This window comes from Lissotriton helveticus, chromosome 3_1 (assembly GCF_964261635.1).
Source record: "Lissotriton helveticus chromosome 3_1, aLisHel1.1, whole genome shotgun sequence".
Classification (NCBI taxonomy): Eukaryota; Metazoa; Chordata; class Amphibia; order Caudata; family Salamandridae; genus Lissotriton; species Lissotriton helveticus.
In genome coordinates this window covers 1,981,593,348-1,981,610,652 of record NC_136061.1, presented here as the reverse complement: position 1 = coordinate 1,981,610,652, position 17,305 = coordinate 1,981,593,348, and the positions used below count along the sequence as shown (strand labels likewise).

Sequence of the window (17,305 nt, the reverse complement as noted above, 5' to 3'; positions counted from 1 at the left end):
GGAGATAGTGACCATCTTGGGCCCCACTTTGCATGTCAGTGATATTTATCACTAATGACATGCAAAGTGGGCATGCCAAGATGTTAGCGACTGGAAACAGTCGCTAACATCGCTATCTCCTATTACCAACTTTTGGAGATATTCGCGCTAAGCGCGAATATCTCCAAAAGCTACCACCTGCCCTGAGCAGTTCTTAGCCATGTTATCCAATGGGAGGTGGATAACATGGCTAAGAGCATTAGCTCGGTAATGCATGAATATCGGTGAGTTTTCAGCGATATTAATGCATTGCGGTCGTTTTTTATGGCATTTGCGATAAACCTTGATAATAGCAAGGTTTATCTGCGATAATTTCTGACGATGCTTAGCGGTAAAAAATTTGTTGCTAAGCATCGTTAGGGATAAATATCGCTTAACTTTGGTAATATGCCCCAACGTCTGTTAACGTTCGATTCGAAGGAAATCAGGAAGTGTTGAAAAACATTGTCTGCGCCATCTTGCCTTTTTTCAAATGCCACACTTTTGTTGTGCACGGCAGCCATTTTAGATGACTTGACCAGACCCACTCTCTGCACGCTGTCGATCCTTAGCATGGCTCCCCACCCTCGCAAGCATCTCCCCCAGGCACTGGTCACCTCGTTCTCTGTCTTATGCATGGGTAATAAACCTCCCCCCATCTGCGCTGCTCTTCCCTGAGAATCACACCCTGTGCCCGCCCGACACCTCCCTTTCGCCCTATTCACTACCGCACCCTCTGACACTCCTTTTCCTCTGTGTCCAATTGTCCAGGCCGGTCCTAGGCTATCAGCTAGCCCTGCAGATGTAGTTTATGGCCCCAGCTGTAAAGAATCACCCCTCTTCAAAGGAGTTATAGTAGATCAAGGCCCACACTCGATGAGATCCGTCACAGCACACGCGTTCCTACTATCTGAAAACCATCCTGTATTGTGATTGGGGAGGGGACCGAGCCTGAAGCGGAAGATTCCAGGGATGACTCTTTGTACATCAAAGTTTTTACAATTATGTGTCACATTAAAAATATATAGCACTCCAACAAAGTAGTAAGATTATAAAACTTTAATAACTTATAAATATATACAACAAAACAAAAACAGTAAAAACATATAAACATTTTTAGGGAAAAACAACGAAGTAGCGGTCGGCTGTGCGAATAGTCCCAACGCAGCACAACATCCAGATTTCTGGACGGCACCCAGGTGATGTTGCCTGGGTGCCGCACTGATTTCGGCATCCGGCGTGGGGCGTCGCGGGGGGTGGGTCATCAGTAGCAAACTGTTGTGCGAATAGTTCCAAGGCAGCAGAACGATGGCACCAAGGTGATGTCCAGTAAGTTGCCGCACTGGTTTTGGTATCCTACAATGCTGCTCCGAAGAACGGCGTGGGGCGCCCCGGGGGGGGGGGGGAGGCGGCGTGAACGGGCCTCTCCAGGTGGAGTCTCGTCTGTTGTAGTGGGGCGCCCCTTTACCGTTTCAGTTGCCATTCCGTCCGCTTTTGGTCCACTGTGTCAAAAGCCGCAATTCAGCTGAGTTGCGCCCACTCTTGCGGTGCAGCGATAGGCGGCTGCCACAGGACTCTCAAAATGGCGGCAGGCTCTTTTCTTTTTGGGCTGAAATGGCCCTGGGACACCTTACAAATCGGACGCTTGTCTGCTAGGTCTTGGACCCCATTCTCGAAAGCGTCCCCTCCGCCTTGAGGATTCAACAAAAGTTTTGGGGGCCCCCGACTCCTGCAGGCTTCTGGTGGGGAGCGGCTGCCATGATTGCTCGCGGAATGACCACGACGGAGCCACGAGATGGTGGTGCTTTCATGGTGACGCCAGCTTCAGTGTGAAACATCCAGAAACAAGGTGGGGCTTTCATCGTTTGGGAAAAAAAAAAGTTTTCATCCAATGAAAAGTGTTATTTTTAGGTCATATGATCAAGCCTTCCATCATTAGGAAACCAAAAGTAAAATGAACCAATGAAAAGTTTTATAAACAAGTCACATGACCTGTTATGCGGCATAGGGTATAAAAAGCGTAGAAAATCCGTTGGCACGTGAGGCGGCGTCAGTAGCGGACCGATGTGCGAATAGGCCGAAGGCAACACAACGCGCCAAGATCCGGATGGCACCGAGGTGGTTTCCAGCAAGTTGCAGCACTGGTGTGGCCATCCTACAATGCTGAAAGTCGGCGTGGGGCGCCCCGTTGGCCTGTGAGTTCGCGTCAGTAGCGGACCGATGTGCGAATAGGCCGAAGGCAGCACAACGCGCCAAGATCCGGATGGCACCGAGGTGGTATCTAGTAAGTTGCCGCACTGGTGTGGCCATCCTACAATGTTGAAAGTCGGCGTGGGGCGCCCCGTTGGCCTGTGAGATGGCGTCAGTAGCGGACCGATGTGCGAATGGGGCCAAAGGCAGCGCAACAATATTTTCGGAATAGAAGACACCACAAGGCGCTGAGATGCCAAGATCCGGATGGCACCGAGGTGGTGTCTAGCAAGTTGTGGCACTGGTGTGGCCATCCTACAATGGTAAAAGTCGGCGTGGGGCGCCCTGTTGGCCTGTGAGATGGTGTCAGTAGCGGACCGATGTGCGAATGGGGCCAAAGGCAGCGCAACAATATTTTCTGACTAGAAGACACCACAAGGCGCTGAGATGCCAAGATCCGGATGGCACCGAGGTGATGTCTAGCAAGTTGCTGTACTGGTGTGGCCATCCTACAATGCTGAAACTCGGCGTGGGGCACCCCTTTAGCCTGTGAGATGGCGTCAGTAGCGGACCGATGTGCGAATGGGGCCAAAGGCAGCGCAACAATATTTTCTGAATAGAAGACACCACAAGGCGCTGAGATTCCAAGATCCGGATGGCACCGAGGTGGTGTCTAGTAAGGTGCACTGGTGTGGCCATCCTACAATGCTGAAAGTCGGCGTGGGGCGCCCCGTTGGCCTGTGAGATGGCGGCAGTAGCGGACCGATGTGCGAATGGGGCCAAAGGCAGCGCAACAATATTTTTGGAATAGAAGACACCACAAGGCGCTGAGATTCGGTTAGCACCGAGGTGGTGTCTAGCAAGCTATGCAGCTGAGTTGCGTGCGCACTTGCGGCGAATAGGTCGAAGGCAGCACAACAATGTTTTCTGAATAGAAGACACCACAAGGCGCTGAGATTCGGTTACCACCGAGGTGGTGTCTAGCAAGTTGCTGCACTGGTGTGGCCATCCTACAATACTGCTCCGAATAACGGCGTGGGGTGCCCGAAGGGGGGGGGGGGGAGGCGGCGTGAACGGGCCTTCCTAGGTGGAGGCTCGTCTGCTGTAGTGGGGCGCCCCTTTACCGTTTCAGTTGCCATTCAGCTGAGTTTTGGCCGCTCTTGATGCTACAGCGACAGGCGGCTGCAACAGGACTCTCAAAATGGCGGCCTGTTCTTTGGATTTGGGCCTGGTCCACTAAAATGGCCCTGGGACACCTTAGAACTCGGACGCTCGATTTTTTTTTCCTTTCCTCTACATGCAAAAAAAGGTAAATGCCCGGTACGTTATACGCTTCATCTGCCACGATGTACTCTCCAGAGGAACCGAAAAAAAATATAGTTATGGTAACTATACCATGCATCGTCATATGGAGAGGTGGCACCAATTAATTATAGTGCTGCTTAAAAGAGAGATTTGGAGGAGAACCCCCGACCTGCCAGTACATTCATCAAAGAAGTGGCACTGACAGCATCAGAGGCAAGGGAAACGGTCCCAAATATTTAGAAGAACTTTGGAAAGATTAAAATGACATGTTTAGATTGTGGCAAATTAATTTCATGTGGACAGATGAGTGTAACTCTATAAATACAGCATATGAACATCATCATAGTCGATGGTTGGTACAGACATTTTGACTATATCCTGGACCTGCCCGTCCTCGCCCAAAATGGCGCCGGAATAAATGGGACTCGTAACTCCTTGTTGTGTACTGGTTGCAGAACCTTGAAATCACGAGATACGTATGCAGTTTTGAAGCACATGGCGGGCGGGAACGAGAATTGATTGAGTATTTCGACATCCCTATTGATATTAAGTTCTGATGTGTTATTGATTACTGTACTATTGAAAGTTCGAATTAACGTCGCGCATGGTACTTGCCCGCAAATGTATATCTAGATAATTTTATTGTAACTGGCCCTGTCGTATTTTAATTATAAAATGTACGTCCACCGATTCCGCAACTGTTAGACACCTTAGTTCTTGCAACCTAATGGCCCGCCCGTTACGTTCCTCTACAGTGTAAATGTCTACTCATCATATACGATTACAGTTTGCTCCGTGGCCGGCCCACGTGGTTATAGGCTCGTATTTGTATAATGAAATTTTCACAATAAAGGTTTTTAAAAGAAAACATGGTAGTAGTATATACATTGGTAAAGTTTTTAATAATAGTCACTGTTTTAGAATCATTAAAAGGCAAGTGAAATAAAGCAGACCAATTACATGAAGGGTAAAAGGTATAATACGCAGGAACGCAGTAAAGATAAATGGTCAAGGGCTGTTGTGTTTTCTACTCCTGCAACATAAAGTGATCGATAAGAATCTCATATTCAGGCGTATCGGCGACTAAGACAGCAGGTCGACCCTCTTTTGCTCAACGGCTCCGTCATGGGACGAAGAAACGCCCTTGTTCTCGAAAAAAGAATATATTTTACTTGCAGGACAGTTGTAAATTTTCCGGGAAAGTACATTAGCCTGGAACATTATAACATATATTTAAGAAAAAATAATGTTCGGAAGTAATAAAAAGCGTAATTTTTAGGTCATATGACCAAGCCTTTCATCATTAGAATAAGAAAAGTAAAATGAACCAATGAAAAGTTTTATTAACAAGTCACATGACCTGTTATGCTTACGTTACGCGCTGCGCGTCGCGCCCCGGATGACTTCCGGATGCGCTAACGCGGCGCGTCATATGACGCATTACGCGACAACGCAGGTCCAGAATATAGTCAAAATGTCTCCACCAACCAGCGGTCGGAACACAACCCCTTTCAGCAGGCTAAATAGTTCTGTTAAATGACAACAGAAGGGACAGGCAACAAGAACCATCAGTCAAAGAGGGGAGGGCTAGTTCTTCTCTACCGGGTTACATTGGGGCGCTACCGGAACTGATCGAATTGGTAGTCTACAGTGTTTCTGGATGTTTCAGACTGAAGCTGGCGTTAGCATGAGAGCACCACCATTTCGTAGCTCCGTCGTGGCCATTCCGCGAGCAATCATGGCAGCCGCTCTTTATCGTTATTTTGGGCGGGGTGGGTGGCGGAGCCGAGCTGTATTGCAGCCATCAAGGTGTGGAGTTCAGTTCATCTCACTAGTTTCGTATTTGTCATGAGGGGTTGTTCTTAATGTTTCTATTTTAGCGAGGTCAAAAAGAGATCCCATTAGTGGCCTACTGATTTTGCTCGATTCCTTTTGTTTTTTTACACGATTTTTCGCTATCTGCAAAGACTAAACAGAGTATTGCGACTCTGTGCTTGTTTGTAAATAGAGAATGAACCAAAGAGAACAATCAATCAAATGGAGAGAGAAGCAGGCACGACGGATTACAACGGGGGCAAAGGCCTGTGTTAACTACCCTTCACTATCTGCAAAGAGAGAGTACTCCTAATAGAAATGAGGGGGGGGGGCAGCATTCAAAGCAGATCAGTGTGCATAAACACGAAAATGTTTTTACTTACCACGTACTTGACATTCGACAGCTTATGATATTTGCTATTAAAAAACCATTGAAATTCACTGAAAAAACCATAGGTTATAGACCATATATAGTTAGGAATTAGCATTTACAAAACCTTGAAAATTCACTGAAAAAACCATGGGTTATAGACCATATATCGTTAGGAATTAGCATTTAAAAAACCTTATTTTACTCACACAAAACCATTGAAATTCCATATATAGTTAGTTGCACTAACTATATATCGCGCACCCGCAATCCACTGCTGATGATGTCACATATTACATCATTCATGACATGGTCAAGCAATGAAGACGAGGGAAACATAAATATTAGAAATTATACCCATTTGAACAACGAGATGGTATTTAGAATCATGTGTTCTAACACGTGTAGCCAAACTACACAGGGGAACATGATAATAAATATAAACCCATCTACATCTCGTAGGAAGAAAAGTGATGAGGCAGACGGGATCTCGCAAGGACCATGGCACTGTGAACATCTCAATCTACAAATTCATGTGAGTGGGCAGGATTTCTTTACATAGGAAGAAGGACCCTTATAACAGAACATGTAAACAAATAATGCTGAATAGGCAGTAAGCAACATCATAAATAAGACCATAGTTATTTTACGCTATAGCTATAGGTATATCAGCGAATGCCTGAGGCAGGCAGTTCTCCTTCCAAGAACCGCACACGGAGTGGCGCACATATGTTTATTTTGCTTATTGTAGCAAGGACCAGGCCTCATGGACGTCATAGAACTGTGCATGTGCTGCATTCATATAGTAGTGTATTGAAAACAAGCATTTGTCATGCAATTGGTCTTTCATTTACGTGCGTTTGAGCTATTGGCATTGTAAATGACAATGACCTTTATTCATGTTTTGGTTTTTAAAACATAAATCAAAGGCATTGTCATTTACAATGCCAATAGCTTTGACTTTAGCAAATGTGAGACCTATTGCATTCCAAATGCATATTTGTAAAAGCGCCCCATACCCGCTTTCACCAACATGCCTCTTTCTTTAGAGGATCTGCATCTAAAGAAAGGTGCGGCCCTAATTAAAGTAAATGCACGGTATGGGGCGCTTCTACAAAAAAAAAGCATTTGTTTAAGTTGACAAATGTTTTTTTTTGTAAAAGCACCCCATGCTATGGTTTTACCTCAATGGTGGCCACGCCCATTTCTTTAGACGCAGCTCGTCTAAAGAAAGGTGCGCAGCTGCCATTAAAGTGAAAGCGTAGTATGGGATATTTTTACAAAAAAAGCATTTGTTTGTCAAGGTGACAAACAAATGTTTTTTTTTGTAAAAGTGCCCCATATTGCGCTTTCACTTTATTGTTGGCCACGCCCCTTCCTTTAAGACACGGCTTGTCTAAAGAAAGGTGTGGCTGCCATTGCAGTAAAAGCGAGGTATGGGGGCTTTTACAAAGCACGGTATTGGGACACTTAAAAAAAAGCTTGTCTTGCCCAGAAACTCGTAATATCTGGAGGGACCAGAAACTCACGGTCTGCCAGAGACCTTCTCCTCCAACCAGCTCGTTTCCGGAAAAAGAAAACGTACAACCGGGCCTTCTCTGGGGTCGCTTCAAGAATATGGAACTCTCTCCCGCCCACCATCAGAAGATTGTTATCTTTTGCACGCTTCAAAAAGGAGACCAAAATTCCTTAAGGGCAAATTCCTCACCTAAAGACCGCATTTCAATCTACTCTACGACCTTGCACCACCCGACATGATGGCTTTATCCTTGACTTTCCCGAAGGATACCTTCCGGCCCTCTGGGCTTCTCATCCGGGAGCTGAGACTACCTCCTCTCTTGTTTAATAACTCTACCTGTATATTAACTCCACCTGTTTTATCCCAAAATGTATGTCGAAGTTGAGACTGCCTGGTGGTTTATTTTTTTTTCTCTCCTACATAATGTACATAACCCTTGTATCCCTTTGATATCCTACCCTCCTATGCCTCTTGTATACCTGTAAAGCGCTCTGATACCCTCACGGGTCTGGTTCGCGCTCTATAAAACCTTAAATAAATAAATAAATAAATAAGCATAGCGCAGCGTCCATGATTGGGTGCTGCACTGTCATGAAAACAAGGAGAGTTAGGGAGAGCTTGTTGTGACTGAAAAAGCAGCTAGATTAAAGACATTAAAGGATATAGTGTTCACAGACTGTAGATAAAACAGACCGTTTAACAACACAAGTAAAAAGTCCAGTCCTTATGAAAGGTTACAAGTGGAGAAAAGGCATTACTATGGAAGGACTAACACACCTATTAACAATTCAGAAGCAACCATTTAGAAAGGACAGTAACAGGAGCCAATTGAAAAGATGGGTGGAGAGTGGGTGGAGCTTCAAGTCCACACCTGAATACAGCATGCCGTGCAGAGCAGCGCATGCGCTGCCCAGCCTCGACCTATAAACTATAATGTGGACAAATTTCATTAGACAGGTGACATGGGAGACCGTGCTCAATGCTCTAGAGATTTGATTAAAAAAAGCTTACAAGGGTGCAGACTGTCAATCTAATGACAAGGCAATAAATGCAGTAGTTAAATAAATTTTGCACGCAGGGGGCACCGTCCTCAAACACACCCTAGCCAAGCATGCCTACTTAAAGCTGCTCTCCCACCAAAGCAGCTCTCTTGACCGGAAAATCGTTTTTCTGGAGGAGCCAGAAACTCCTGGTCCGCCAGAGAACTTGTGCTCCAACCACCCCGTTTCCAAAAGGGAAAAAAACATACAATCGAGCCTTCTCTGGGCTGCACCAAGAATCTTAACTCACTGCCATCTTACATCAGAAGGATACCTTCTCGGTCAATATTCAAAAGGAAGCTAAAATCTTCCTAATGGGCAAATTCCTCCTATAAATATCATTCACTGCACACACTGCACAGCGGCACTGCTTTATGTTCTCTGCTAGATCCTTCATTGTTCTTGTTGATTGTTCTTGTTGCTCTTTATTGAGGCACGGACACCCATACCGCAGACTGCGAGCGGTCTAGCTTTGTAACGGAGTCGACACTACCCTCCTTACTGAACGCTATCGAACAAAAGAGCCTATCTACAACGTAGTTTTACGTGTTACGACGATTGGCCACATTTCTAGAACCAATTGGGTCTACGTCGAATTTTTGGCGAGCTACCTGGTGACGAACCTTAAGAAAGAGAAAATAACTTTTTATCATTGAGAGGCACCTAAGGGAAACTTTTAATAGGCGCCTCCAAAATGAGCGTGCCAAGCTGTCATGAAGTTCTGGATTGAGCATTAGGAGACTCTGGAATGCTCTGTATTATCTAAAGTGAGATATACCATATAATGTGGGAATACATTTTTTAAATCCTGAAGAAGGTGCTGGCTTGTTATCATTGTGCCAAAACCGAAACGCGTCAATGCCATTCTGAATTGTGACACGCTAAGTCATTGGACTACATAACATCTCCATCTCAAAGATATTTATACAAATTTGGAGTTTGATTTAATTAAGTCTGACTATTGTTGTCCTATTCTATTTTAATTAGAAATATTTTCTATGTTTTATTCCCATTGTATTATTATTTATTTACCTGTATAAGTTGTGTTTTCATTTTTTATGTGAGTTTGCTTTTTAATGTTACAATAAATTGTACACGTTTTTAACTTTTTGACTATCTTTGCATCATCTTCGCTCTTGCTTAAATGGATGGATTGAAGTGCTTTTTTTTTATAAGGTTGAAAGTGTATCTTCTTGTTTACAATTTGTCCAAAGGGGACACTGTATTTGACAAATTTCATTAGACAGGTGACATGGGAGACCCGTGCTCAATGCTCCAGAGATTTGATCAAAAAAACTTACAAGGGTGCAGACTGTCAATCTAATGACAAGGCAATAAATGCAGTAGTTAAATAAATTTTGCACGCAGGGGGCACCGTCCTCAAACACACCCCAGCCAAGCATGCCTACTTAGAGCTGCTCTCCCACCAAAGCAGCTCTCTTGACCGGAAAATCGTTTTTCTGGAGGAGCCAGAAACTCCTGGTCCGCCAGAGAACTTGTGCTCCAACCACCCCGTTTCCAAAAGGAAAAAAAAACATACAATACAATCGAGCCTTCTCTGGGCTGCACCAAGAATCTTAACTCACTGCTGTCTTACATCAGAAGGATACCTTCTCGGTCAATATTCAAAAGGAAGCTAAAACCTTCCTAATGGGCAAATTCCTCCTATAAATCTCATTCACTGCACACACTGCACAGCGGCACTGCTTTATGTTCTCTGCTAGATCCTTTATTGTTCTTGTTGATTGTTCTTGTTGCTCTTTATTTTTGTAATGACCTGTTTCTCCCACAAATGTAAAATCTGGGTATCTCTGCATAGTGCTCAAATGTTCGCTGCTCTGAATATTGTAAATATCCTGTTATTCCCCAAGTGTATTCACTTCCATCTATCCCTACCTATGACACGGTCTACTTAAAACTTGTATACAACATGTTATCCCTGTAAAGCACTCTAATACCCTAATTGACCACGTTCGCGCTCTACAAAATTCTGAATAAATAAAATAAATATAAATAATATTTTAAGTTTCAAACCTCTCGGTGGTGTATTTCTGGAAAAAAAGTGCTTGCCCCATCACAGTTTGTTTTAGTTTCACAGAAACAAGCCACCAAAGCAATAACCTTGGTGTGCATGCGGTTGTCTCGCTGCTTGTGAGAGCCATTGACTATTTTTATGTGCCAGGACTTCAACACATACAATGGCAGTCCTAATGCTGAAAAAATGTACATCAGAAAGTCCGTCTGAGATTAGGCGGGGCCTTACAGCGAACGCAGAGCAGTAGCCAAAGGGCAAATGAGATTCTGGTTAAGATTTCAGGTGTCAGATCCACCTGAGACTTAACCATTAAAATCCAGGTAGTTTGCCTGACTAAAATAGGCGGTTAACTACAAAGCTTTGAAATGAAGTGAGGCTCACCGATGTACGAGGGATGTGTGGGGGGCGGGGGTTGCTCCTACTCTACTAAACTCTAAACAACCGCCTTAGTCTACCGCTCATTTTTGGCTTTTGAACTATGAACACTGTAAGACCTATTCACGAATACCATTTGAGCTCCCAACTCTGACTTTGGTGAGTCTATTTCAGCCAAGGCTATAATATCTGAACAAAAATTATGTTCTTTTGGGTTGGGATCTTTAGTCAAGGTCCTGCTGCTACATGAACTTGAGTGGTATATATAAATCAATCACACCACAACATACACACACATACACATACAGGGGTGATTGCCACTGTGTAGGTATAGTTAGTTTCCATAGGAAGATCCTTTTTTTCTGTAATAACTTCGGTGCACTTTTGACAAATTTGTTCAAAGCATTACACAAAAAAATATATTCCACTTCACCAAGCTCTTCGTGGAAAGTTTCACATTGATCAGTGAAGAAGAGGGGAGGGGCGGATGGGATGAAAACATGGTTGGTCCTAAAACATTGATTTGCCATGTTAATTCCCAAGGGGCATTTTGTTCTCTGATACTGAAAAAACGTTGAAAGGGGTTACAACAAATTTGGAACTTTGATTTAGTTTAACCCATTTAGGTTTTTTCAAGAAATTAGCATTTACATAGAGGCTCTGTTGGGCATTACGGGATTAACCCTCAGAAGATGGTAGGTATATCTGGATGGTTGATTCCGCAATACCGAAAAATAAAAATAAAGTAGGACTTTCTGATTGGTTGAGGGAGCTTTTTCTCCCACTGGTCATTTCCATACCAGTGCCGGTACTGTGATACAAAGGAGTCTGACTGGCTGACTGCATGCGGGGTAGGTGGGCTCCGGGTCATGCCAAAGGAAAGGTTCTGCTGCCAAACACCATAGTGTATGACCAAAGGCTCTGCAGGAGTTGGGCACTAATGGGAGGGTTTGGCACTGGTCTTGGATGAAAGCTCTGAGGTAATCCCCGATGAGCATGGCCAAAGCATGTGTACAACAGGGGCTGGAGGTATGCGATAGGTTGGGCACAGGGCCTAGTACTTTGGCCAACCCCCACTGTGCATGGCTGAAGGCCAGCAACTGGACATCGACTGGGGAGTTGTCAAGATTCTGGCCTTGATCGACCCACTGCTATGCACGGTTGAAAACCAAGCTAAGCAGGGGGATTGCTGCCCACAGGGGGCTTGGGTGCAGATCCTTGCCGGAGGCCAGACGCAGTAGGGGTTTGGATGCCTGCGCCAGGGTTAAGCACTGCAGGAGGTTGGGCAGCCACGGCGAGTTTGGGCACAGGGGTGAACGGATGCCATTGCTGCAGAAAGCAACACGTTTCAGCATAACCCTTGGTCGCGCTGAAGACATTAACTCAATCAGATTAATTTAAAGCCCCACTTCCAGTTTCATAGAAAAAGGACTACTAACACCAAATAGTGAACAACAACAGCCGCCATTTTTGCATGGTAAACAATTCATTCAATAAAGATGTCAATTAAATATGGCTCATCCACTCTACTAAGGTATGTTATTCAGTCATTTCATACTAATATCTGCGAGATACATAATAAAATGTCGAAAAATACCATAATCTCATATCTGTCCAAATAATCCTCAGATAAAAAAACTCAATGTTTAAATAACAACATTTTTATAACTAAATGTTATGCGCTGAACTAATTCACCTATTTCTCGATCTATCCTCACTTACTGGATCAACACCAACTAGGATTACAAGCCATCAGACACTGTCTTAAATCTCGTTCAATTTCATTATTCTTTCATTCAGAGATGATTTTGGACATGATTGAGTTTTGTTTATGTAACAACTTTCTTCTGTTTGATGATGTCATCTATCGGCAGTCACAGGGCATGGCAATGGGCACCTGCTTCGCCCCCCGTTACGCTAATTTATTCACGGGCTGGTGGGAGGAGCAGGTGGCCGCCCAGTTGGAGGAATTTGCCAACTGTGTCCTGTGGCTGCGATTTATAGATGACATCTTTTTAATTTGGAATGGAGATTCCGATTCTGCAAGAGCTTTTATTAACAAGCTCAATGACAACGTTTACAACTTGGCATTCACTGAACACATCAGTAAAGACAAAATTGAATTTCTTGATGTGGTTGTGGAGATAAAAGAACAAATTATCCATACACACTTATTCTGTAAAAAGACTGCGTGGAACAGTATTCTCAAGGCCTCGAGCTCCCATCCTCGGAAACTGATATACAGCATACCTTATGGCGAGCTGCTTCGCGCTAAGTGCAATTGCAGCTAAGATTCCAGTTAGAACAAAGAAAAGGAGATTATGTCCCAACGGTTTAGAGAGAGAGGGTATAGTCGCAATACTATACAAGAGGCCTGCAACAGGGTAGATACGGTCACGCGGAATCAACTTCTAAACCCAGTGAGAGACCCTGAAAAACCAAATACTTTGAGATTTATTACAACCTTTTTTGGCCAGGCACATGACATTCGCCAGGTATTACAGAAGCACCGGCATGTGTTACTGACTGATAGTCACCTACAGAAACAGTTGAAAAGCACTCCTCAAATGACGTTTAACAAAAGTAAATCTTTAAAAGATGAATTGAGTCCTAATTTAGTCACGTAGGCCAACAAATGCAGTAGTAGCACCCGGTCTGGTTTCTATTGCTTCAGGAAGTGTAAGGCCTGCAGCAACAGTGTTGATTGCTCCACACTTACAATATCAAGTATGAGTGGGGGGTTGGAGATCAGAAAGAACATAACTTGTACCACCACACATTGTATATATGCCCTGATTTGCCCGTGCAACATGGCATATATAGGGAGTACTATCCGCTGTGCAAAAAGGCGAGTACTGGAACATGTAAGAGCTATTAGACATAATAACAGACAGTACCTAGTGGCGAGGCACTTCTTTGACCATCATTTTCAGAATGAGAAGTTGTTGCATATGGTGGTCTTAGATACTATCAAAACAAATATGCGAGGTGGAAACAGGGTGCTCTTTTTGCGACAATTGGAGTTTAGGTATATTGTAAATTTGGGTACTAGGAGCCCAATGGGATTGAATTCAAGTGAAGAGTTGGCAGTCCACTTGCACGATTAATGTATGATATGTGTGTATACGACTTGTGGATGCTTGGCAGTATATTCCGTTTTCAACTTGTTTTTAATTATTCCTATTTCTGTATTTTTTGCAGGTGGGGGTTATCACTTATCTCAGCCGTTTCATCAAAGTTGTGATGCAGGCTTGTGTTTCAGTAATTTAGCCCACTGGGGCGAGATACTAAGAACAAAATCATTCTTGGTCTAAAAAATGTTTCATTGGTTTAGCCCACTAGGGCGAGACTTTAAGAATAGAATTAATCTCTTTTTGTCGACTTTATTTATGGCTCGCATTGAGATATTTTTCTATATAATCCTCATAAGTGCTATGTGCTTATTAATCTTGCATGTTAACTGGAATCATGTATAAATTGGTTGTGCTTTTCTATCAAAACTGCACACATGTGCGTATGAATTGCGACTTGCATTATGAAGTATCCACTTGGATGGCATTTGGTGTGCATCTTGAATGAAACTACACGCATGCGCAAATTTGTCGGATACCAATAATTTGTCGAATATCCTGCCTTGATCCAGGAAGTGAAGATGTATCGAGAAATAGGTGGATTAGTTCAGCGCATAAAATTTTGTTATACATTTTTTTTTTGTTATTTAAACATTGAGTTTTTTCATTGTGAGGATTATTTGGACAGATATGAGATTATGGTATTTTTCGACATTTTATTATGTATCTCGCTGTTTGCAGATATTATTATGAAATGACTGAATAACATACCTTAGGAGAGTAGATGAGCCATATTTAATTGACAAATCTTTATTGAATGAATTGTGTACCATGCAAAAATGTTGGCTGTTGTTGTTCACTATTTGGTGTAACTAGTCCTCTTTCTATGAAACTGGAAGTGGGGCTTTAAATGAACGTGATTGAGTTAATGTCTTCAGCGTGACCAAGGCTTATGCTGAAACGCGTTGCTTTCTGCAGCAATAAATTATATATCTGCTAACTTTACGGAGTGTCCGTCCTTTTCTTCTGACGCTGGAGGATTGGTTTGAGAGTGTTTCGGGGTTACTGGTAACCCATGGACGGACCGCCCTGCTGACTGCCTCCCTCTTTCACTGGGATTTGTGCTCTGTATATATATATATATATATATCTCAGATACCTACATATAACGAACACATACATTTGTATTTGTTTGCCTAAGTTTCATTGTGACTAGTGCTGTGTGAATTCACATAATTTTACTTACGCAGGATATATATATGCTCAGTTTACACAACAATTAGAAGTTTATTTGTATTTCCCATAGCTATTGACCTCACACAAAAAAGTCTGTAATCCACAACACTTTTATCTTACTTATCTTTATTTCTGGGGCTGTCTGTTCGCGTCCATCAAAATTCATAACCTCGTGGAATAAAATGTTTCAATATACTTGCAGCACAAGTATTACAACTCAACTCTGCAACAAATACATATGCCAGAAAAAGAAATATAACCCCAGTTGTACAAAAAATTACATGATTGCTTCATGGAGGTCATTTAGGGCTCACCAGGGGTCGCAGCTGCGACACCTATTTACCCTCTCGCGGCCCCTGGCACTGCCTTTACGACCGCTTGCCTCAGAGGTGGAAAATCAGTGCCAGGAAAAACAGGGCAGCTCGTACACATGGAAGTTGGTTGGGTCTCCAGTTACATTGAATTCTGTCAATTTGTTTATTACACTAAGAGTGAATAATGACATATTATTCACTCTTAGTGTAAAAAAGAAGGGAATGCAATTAGCTGGAATATGATCCTGCCTGGCAGCTGCGGTAAGTAAAAAATGCTTTAAAATGTTTGTTGCGTGTGTGTTTGTGGGTGAAACTGTGTTTATATGTGATAGAATGTATGTATGTATGTGTGTGTATGTATAAGAATGTGTATGTGAGTGAAATAGCGTGTTGTCACTTCCGCTACCCCAGCCATCTTTGTGAATTGAAGTTCATGGATACAGGTAATGAAAAAAAACTGCGAAATATAGATAAATAATAAAAGGAGTTCTACTCATGCAATTGTAATTGTGTAATAAAATGTATACATAGTCCTAAAAATAATATTGAAGATAACTCGTGTTGTATGGAAAAGTGATTCCCGTGCAATCTCTGCAGCACATATAGCCAGTCTCAGAAGAAAGTCTACCTTATTTATCAGTATGCACATGTAATATTTTTATGTATATTTATTTTTCAAATTAAAATCATTCTCAAATTTTTTAGTTTCAGTCTTTGCCATTTTTGCTGGCTTAGTAGAACATTCAGACGCACAATCATTTCAGTCCAATAGGGACTATTACTTATACTTGTAACCTTAATATTGACCTTTTTCACCAGCTAGAACATTGTCCCACTTGTGAAAATGATCCTTCTAAAGTGACTGATTGCGAGTGCTCCGGATTGCGTATCTATATTTCCTGCACCTCGTAAAATCCGATCCCTCGGGGCCTGGAACTACCGGATGTGGGAAAACGCATATAACACGATTCTGCCAGTAACATAGAGAATGTTATGCAGATTTTGTAGCATTTGGCCTAAAAACCCACATGTGCAGGTATCTACAGGCCATTTTTTCCTAGTAGAATGTTGCAGGTCAGAACTAAAAAAAAAAGTACCTGGTGAGCAATGCCTTGGAATTGAAAATTACATAAAAACGTTAAATTCCGATCCATGCACCGCAAGTAGTTTACGCAGGGCTCGGAAGATAAGAGGCCACTCGTAATAAGTAAGAGATTTTTGTGGCCATGGGCCTTATTTTTTGAACAACTTTTAATTGTATGGCCTTTTTTCTACTCAATGTCAATTTTTTTATATATATTTATAAATATATATCTATATATATATAGCTGCTGTCTCCGAATAAAGAGCGCTTTATTTCAACCTCCTGTGGTCTCCGTTTAAAAGTTGGTTCCTGGTTTGGTTGGATATGTAACGGCTTGCCTAAGTCGTGAACTGAGACCATCAGCTACAGCAGGTCCGTTCTGACACCACCGATGTTTGAACTTGTCAGGAGGCGCAAATCCGGCGCTTTTACAGGGAGGCGCCCGTTTGCAGCTCGAGACAGCATCTACAAAGCAAAGCAGACTCCCCTACTTGATTACACACCAGCCCACATGGGTTTTAATTCCTTACTATTTGGAGATGACATTGGCCCACTCGGGATTAATATCCTGGCACTGCATATCCCAGAATGCATGTGGCAGCCACGCCTACCTGGGCGGGGATATGTGAATACCGAGTGCACAGGTGAAAAGTACTTGTCATTTTCCATTGGAACTCACGCCGCTGAAGAAAAGATTCACTCTTGAAACGCGTCCGGCGTTTTACTCCAGGTTGTGCTCCCATGAAGAGGTTTTGCGAGTAAGCTGCTGTCTCCGAATAAAGAGCGCTTTATTTCAACCTCCTGTGGTCTCCGTTTAAAAGTTGGTTCCTGGTTTGGTTGGATATATATATATATATATATATATATATATATATATATATATATATATATATATATATATATATATATATATATATATATGTGTATATATAT

General features: G+C 42.9%; 1 protein-coding gene across 1 annotated transcript in view; it reads right to left on the bottom strand.

Annotated features, from left to right (window-relative positions):
- ADAMTS17 (ADAM metallopeptidase with thrombospondin type 1 motif 17) overlaps window positions 1-17,305 on the bottom strand; it is a 1,305,267-nt gene that overhangs the window by 847,945 nt on the left and 440,017 nt on the right. The window lies entirely within an intron of this gene.